Here is a 7,877-nt window from a genome sequence, read left to right as displayed (position 1 = left end):
ATAGGTGATAGAACAGTGCTTCTAAAACTGTAAAACACTTATGCATCCTGTTAAAATGCATATTCAAATTGATTACATCTTGGTAAAGTTCTGAGATTCTACATTTCTAGCAATCTCTCTGGTGATGTGCATACTTTGTGGAATGAGCAAGTCATTTGAGCTCATTGAAGCCTATGCCCCAAATCTTTCTTTAACATAGTTCTGTGATTCTGGTCTCATAACCCCATAGTCAACATGGCAAAGTTGCCTCTAACCACATCACAAAGATAACTGCTCAAAGTACTGACAACTTGTAGATTAAAAAAAAAAGTAGTCCAAATAGTTTTATTCCCAGAAAATACTCCAAAATATAGATAAAACAATAGTAACCTACTTTCTCCTCTAAACTAATTCTACCTTGTGAAAGGATGAGCTGAGATTCTTCTATCTGAAGATTCTGATGATTTCTAAAATGAAAAGTGATGTCAGTAATATGGCTCCAATTCCTGCCACCAACAGAACACTACTGGTGCTTTGATTGTTTTTAATAGGAGTTGATAAACTAGAGATCCAAACAGAAGCCCCATTTGTGAGTCTAGAAAAATAAGTAAATATTAAATGGTATTTGCTTTTTTTACTTAGCCAGAATATATTCCTGTAAGCAAAGACTAAGACCTATTTTAAAATTATGTGGCTGAGAGATTCCAAATGGAGTCGAGAGGTCACTCGGGTGAACATTCTTACGCACTATATAGATGTACTGGAAGAGCTAGAAGTAAATACCTGAAACTATCAAACTCCAACCTAGTTGCTCTGACTCTTGAGGACGATTGTATGACAATGTAGCTTACAATGGTGACAGGGTGATTGTGAAAAATTTGTGGATCACACTCCCTTTATCCAGTGTATGGATGGATGAGTAGAAAAATGGGGACAAAAACTAAATGAAAAATAGAGTGGGAGGGGGGATGATTTGGGTGCCCTTTTTTACTTTTATTTTTTATTGTTATTTTTAATTTTTCTGGTATAATGAAAATGTTCAAAAATAGACTGGGATGATGAATGCACAACTATATGATGGTACTGTGAACAGTTGACTGTACACCACAGATGATTGCATGATATGCAAATACATCTCAACAAAACTGAATTTCACAAATTATATGACACTAAAAATTAACTCAATTGTACTATGTAAAATTATTTCTGCTAGGACAATTAAAGGAAGATTTTTAAAAAGTAAGAAAAAATATAATCTAGCCAGCAGAATTTTATGCTGTGTACAACTTGATAAAATTATGAATTATGCGAAATTTAAACACATTGGTCTCAAGTATTGTTTTTGATTTCTTTAATTAACATGATTCAATTCAATTTCTCTTTTTTTCTTTTTTGGTGATTCACTTTATCTTATCCTAAATCAATCAATGATTAAGTTCTCTTGGTTTTCTCTTAAAGCCTACTTTTAAATGTAACATCTGTCCCTAGAGAGGGATGGATGATGGCCTTATATTTTATCCTGTCATGGAATATTTCATTCCAAAGAGTAAATCCTATATTAAACAAAATTTCAGATAAGAAGCAGTTAATAAGTAGTATCCCTTAGAGAACTGGGAATTTCTTATTCCATTTAATGTCAGTTGAGTGTCACTGAACAAAATAAATCAGCCCTGATTTAAACCGAATCACAGAAACACCTAGTTTCCTGTAATTTGGAGCCCTCTTCTTATAATTAATTTTCTTTTTATGGTGTCATTTTCAGACTTCTATTTGTGGAAAGTAACAGAATATGTTGTTAGTAAGTCTAGCAAGCATTGTGCTTGAATAGTTCAATTATATTCACGGCAACCTAAAACAATTAAGTATAAAAAATAATAATAACAAACCAAAGTCAGTAGTCTATAACGTAAGGGTAAGTATCTCTAAAACCAAGCAGTACTTAAGTCATTTCCAGATGTATATCACATTAGTCTGAAGTCAAGGAAAATTGAATGACTATTTTCTCAAAAAATCTTCCTTACTTACTATGACTAGAAAATTATCATTGACCAAAATACAAAACAAGGAACTTTAAACTTGTAGGAGAAAATATAGGAGAAAATAGTTATGACCTCGGATTAGGCCAGGATTTCTTAGAAATGACACCAAATACAGCCTATAATATAAAACAACTGATATACTGGACTTTATTAAATTTGAAAAATTCTGCTTTTTGAAAGATACTATTAAGGGAATGAAGCAGGTCATAGACCAAAAGGAAATATTTGCAATTTATATATCTGAGCAAAGATTTGCATCCTGTATTCTGAACTTCTGAACACACACACACACACACACACACACACAAACACACACACCCGCGCTGAAACAGAATAAATTTAAACGAAAGCTCTCCCTGCCCCGCCTGCTCAGCGGCGATGGTGGCTGCGGTTGTCTCTGTCTCTCCACCACCTCCACCCTGGCTCGCTCCCAGGTGGGCGGCGTTGGCAGAGACGGGCACAGCAGTTTGTAGACGCCCGCCCCTGCGTCAGAGAAGATACCACCTTTAATGAACAAAGATTGAACTTTTTATAGATGCTTTTGTAAGGTATGTGAAACAGCTACAGTTTGATCACAAACGATTTCACACTGGAGGTGAATGGGAGTGGAGTATTGGACAAATACAGATTTCGTAATCTCTTCATCATGATTTTTGGCTCCCCAGCTGTAGCAGAATCTCCCTATGTGGGGAAAGTTCATGCTAAAAAACTAAAGCACTTAATTGGCAAATATGATGAGATTTCTCTACCAAGTTCTCAGCCTGATAAGGAGAATCCCTTGTTGTCAACCTAATGAAGCAGTCAAAGAAAACATATGACTCTTTTCAAGACAAATTTGAAAATTATATCAAAGTGCAGACAGCCAGAGTCATAGAGCCAAAGACTTGTTTCAGAAAGACGAGAAACCTATGGGTACAAAGAAGAGGTTAATTCCAGACCCAGATGTAGAATGTTTGAGCAGAGACTTCCATCTGAAACTGTCCAGACTTACTAACGATCACACAATATTTCACAAACAGTGGAAAACCAGTTATCTCAGTGGCTACCAGCTCATGACAGCAGACTGAGACCAGACTCTCTGAGCTGCTGTCAACTCCCCAGGGACTACTCAAAAAACCAGTATCCCTGAACGAATAGTCAGCAAGAATATAACTCTTCTAGTTTGCTAATGCTGCCAGAATGCAAAACACCAGAAATGGATTGGCTTTTATAAAAGGGGGTTTATTTGGTTACACCATTACAGTCTTAAGTGCCTAAAGTGTCCAAGGTAGTGCATCAACAATCAGGTACCTTCACTGGAGGATGGCCAAGGCATCCAAAAATCCTATTAGCTGGGAAGTCACATGGCTGGTGTCTGCTTGCTCCCAGGTTGCATTTCAAAATGACATTCTCCAGAATGTCTGCATCAGCTTCCATCGGCCGTCTTCAAAATGTCTGTCTCAGCTACTGTACATTCTTCAATGTGTCCCTCTTGGCTGTAGCAAGCTGACTCCTTCTGAGTTTAGATAGGGCTCTAGTAAACTAATCAAGGCCCACGCTGAATGGGCAGGGCCACACCTCCATGGAAATTATCCAATTGGAGTTGTCACCCACAGTTGGGTGGGGCATATCTGCATGGAAACAACCTAATCCAAACATTCCAACTTAACGCTAATATGTCTGCCCCACAAGATAGTATCAAAGAGCACGGCTTTTTCTGGGGGACATAATACATACAAGCCGGTACAATAACTTGAGTCTCCTACAGAGTAGAATCTGGAGTTTACAAGCACCTCTCCTTAGAAAATAATGCCAGTTCCCATCAAGCCAGTCATACACATCACAAGAGAAAAGGGCACGAGGAGGAAGACAGAAAAACCAGAGAAGGAGCAGCCCAAGCATATTAGGAAACAAAGTTATGAGGAAATGGATTTAGACAAACACGAGAACATCCAAAGAAAGAAAGCAGAGATGGAAACAGTGTCATTAAAGAAAAGCTTAAGAAATGGAAGAAGAAAAAACCCAAGAAGTAGCCTCTAAGAAAGAGGAACGTAAGCATAGAAAAGAGAAAAAGGAGCAAGGCCAAGAAAGAACAGAGGAGGAAATGCTTTATGACCAGTCTAGCCTCGGATTTTGAAGCTATTCATTTGGTTCTCCCAAAGTTGAATTGAGAAAAGTAGTTGAGGCAGTTGGTTTCATGAAGTTTGTGTTCATGTCAGTTTTCTTATGTGACCCAGTAGTCAAACCTCCAACAAAGGCTGAATGAACAGAAAGTATTTAGTATGCTTGCTCCCCAACACAGAAATTACTTTTCCTCATTTTCTAGAAGGATTATTATTACCTTTTTCTTACATGTAATGTAATTTCCCTTAATGAGAGTGGCTCTGCTTTTATTCATCCAATTGCTATGATAGTGGAATTGTTTGCCCTTGAGAGATCATTTATTATATATTGGAGGATTAATAGGCTTTGCAGAATCTATTTCTTGATTGGGTTTGCTTTATTTTTGGTGGGGTATTTTTACATTTGTTGGTTTTCTCTATGAAGCAATTAGATTGATTTTTTTCTGTTTGTTAGATCTAACTTGCAGTATATTTTCTAGGTTGGAAAGTGGAAAATGAGATACATTATAATATTAAGCTTGGAATACATATAGTTTTAACAGTTATCAAAGAGTCCTGATACAAAATCAATTTATGTTCTGGAAACATTTATAATAAAGTTCTAATTTATACACAAAAAAATTAAACAAAAGATTTGAACACTACATCAAAAAGAATATAAACAAATAAACAAATGAAACAAGGCTGAACATCCTTAGTTGTTATGAAAATGCAAGTGAAAACCAAAATGAGATACCACAACATACAAATGTTAGCAAAGATATGGAGAGCTGGAACTGTCATATACAGCTGGTGGGTATGTAAACATTATAGCTTCTTTGGTAAAAAAACAGTTTGGCACTTTGTCCTCCCAGCCTGCTGGATTGGCAGCTCCACTCTTTTTCAAGCACTTGTGCAGCGTTCATTTCCACTGAATTGGCTATCTGGACCCATGTTCAGGCACACACTCTAGCAAAGGGTTTTCCAGTTAAACCCTCATGTGGAACACTGTGGGGATTCACGTCCCAGAAGTTAAGGGAGGGCCCTGATAGAGCCACTTCTGGCCCTAGGCTTAGAGCATGCTATATGAATATGCTGGAAATTTTTCAAACCAATTGTTGGTTTCTTTGTGCTTAAGAATTCACTTCTCAGCTTATCCTTTTCCTCTCATATTTTACTATAACCTGCGGGAAAAAACACACTGTGCTTTCCATGCTTAGCTTGGAAATCTCAGCTAATATTCACATTCATTGCTTACAAGTTATACTTTCAAGTCAACATCAGAAAATTTTGTCAAGTTCTCTTCTACTTTACAACAAGAATTGTCTTTCCTCCGTTTCCCAATAACATATTCATGATTTCCTTTTTGATGCCTCATCAGAGGTGTTTTTAATGTCTATATTTCTACCAACAGTTTCTTCACAGCAATCTAGGCTCTTTCATTAAGTATCTTACCATTCTTTGCACCTGTACTCATTACCCAATTCCAAAGCTATCTCCACATTTTTACATATTATTAATAGCAGCACTCCCTTTCCAATCCCAAAATCTATATTAGTCAGAGTTCTTCAGAAAATTAGAATTGACAGGAGATATGATATATGATATATATAATATAAATATTTAGAGATTTATTTTAGGAATTGGCTCATGCTATGATGGGGATTGACAAGTCTGAATTCTGTAGGGTGGGCAGCAAGTTGAACTCTTGATGAAAGTGACATTAAATTCCCCAGGAGCAACTGGCTATCTGTAATGGGATAGAAATTCTTTCATTCTGATTACTAAAAATCCTCATTTCTCCCTTTAAAGCCTCCAATTTGATTAGATAAAGACTGCTCTCATTGCTGAAGGCATTCTTCTTTGTTGATTGTAGAGATAATCAGTCATAGATGCAATCAACTTACTAATGATTTAAATCCATGAAAAACCCTCACAGTAACAATCAGGTCAGTACTTGCTTGACCAAAAAACTGGACACTGCAACTTAGCCAAGTTGACACATGAAATTAACCATCAAGCAAGTATTCAAGAAAAATGAAAATTCATCTCCATGCAAAGATTGTACACAAATGTTCAGAGCAGCTTTATTTGTAATAGCCTAAAACTGAAAACAACTCAATATCCATCAACAGATGAATGGATAAGCTGTGGTGAATTCCTTCAAAAGAATACTGTGCCAGTTTGGATATATGATTTTTAAATACAAGATTTGGGATGTCACTTTTTGCAAAATATAATTTGGAAGCAAGTGGTATGACCATTGGTACCAATTGCCTGTTGTGTTTTTTTTTTTTCCTTTTTTTTTATTGTGAACTTTAACATATATACATAACAGTGATGACTTTCAATGTACGATTTCAAAAGTACTTAGAGCATATCTCAAAGAATATCATGGGTCACAGTTCCACAACTTCAGCCATTTCCGTTATTGTAGAATATAACATACATACAGAAAGGTGTCATCTCTCAATGCACAGCTCAACAAGCAGTCATACAGGTAATTTCAAAAATTGTTATGGTTTACAGTTCCAAAATTTCAGTTCTTTCCTTATTATGCAATACAAACTATATTCAGAAAGTTGAACATCTTCAAGGCACAATTCAATGGGCAGCTATAGAGCAAATCCCAAGGGATGCTACAGGCTACAGTTCACCATGTCATTTACCTCCTTCCAGCCCTTCCAACACCCCAGCATCCAAATATATATATATATACATAATGATAAAAAGTTTCAGGATTCATAGACCTTTTATTAGTCTTACCTTGTTTGTTGCCACTTTTTCCTCTCAATCTTTCTGTATCTTCAGGGGTGTCTAGGCAGGGAGCACCCTAACTTGTTCATATTGAAAGGGGGTGTCGACAATATTCAGAAGGGGGCTGCATCTGATAGTTGATCTTAAAAAGGCTGTTGCCTCTGAACCTTGATTTTTTTTTATCTTCATTTTATTGAGATATATTCACATACCACGCAGTCATACAAAAGAAATCATACATTCGATTGTTCACAGTACCATTACATAGTTGTACATTCATCACCTAAATCAATCCCTGACACCTTCATTAGCACACACACAAAAATAACAAGAATAATAATTAAAGTGAAAAGGAGCAATTGAAGTAAAAAAGAACACTGGGTACCTTTGTCTGTTTGTTTGTTTGTTTCCTTCCCCTATTTTTCTACTCATCCATCCATAAACTAGACAAAGTGGAGTGTGGTCCTTATGGCTTTCCCAATCCCATTGTCACCCCTCATAAGCTACATTTTTATACAATTGTCTTCGAGATTCATGGGTTCTGGGTTGTAGTTTGATAGTTTCAGGTATCCACCACCAGCTACCCCAATTCTTTAGAACCTAAAAAGGGTTGTCTAAAGTGTGCATAAGAGTGTCCACCAGAGTGACCTCTCGGCTCCTTTTGGAATCTCTCTGCCACTGAAGCTTATTTCATTTCCTTTCACATCCCCCTTTTGGTCAAGAAGATGTTCTCCGTCCCATGATGCCAGGTCTACATTCCTCCCCAGGAGTCATATTCCACGTTGCCAGGGAGATTCACTCCCCTGGGTGTCGGATCCCACGCAGGGGGGAGGGCAGTGATTTCACCTGCCAAGTTGGCTTAGCTAGAGAGAGAGGGCCACATCTGAGCAACAAAGAGGCATTCGGGAGGGGGCTCTTAGGCACAATTATAGGGAGGCCTAGCCTCTCCTTTGCAGCAACCGTCTTCCCAAGGATAAAACCTATGTTAGAGGGCTCAACCCATCAAACCACCAATCCCCTA

General features: G+C 37.2%; 1 pseudogene; it reads left to right on the top strand.

Annotated features, from left to right (window-relative positions):
* The first annotated feature begins 2,810 nt into the window (after window positions 1-2,810).
* On the top strand, window positions 2,811-4,134 carry LOC119509673 (annotated as a pseudogene).
* The last annotated feature ends 3,743 nt before the right edge of the window (window positions 4,135-7,877 follow it).

The sequence above is a fragment of the Choloepus didactylus genome, chromosome 14, assembly GCF_015220235.1.
Source record: "Choloepus didactylus isolate mChoDid1 chromosome 14, mChoDid1.pri, whole genome shotgun sequence".
In the NCBI taxonomy this organism is placed as follows: Eukaryota; Metazoa; Chordata; class Mammalia; order Pilosa; family Megalonychidae; genus Choloepus; species Choloepus didactylus.
This window is presented reverse-complemented; position numbering and strand designations above follow the sequence as displayed.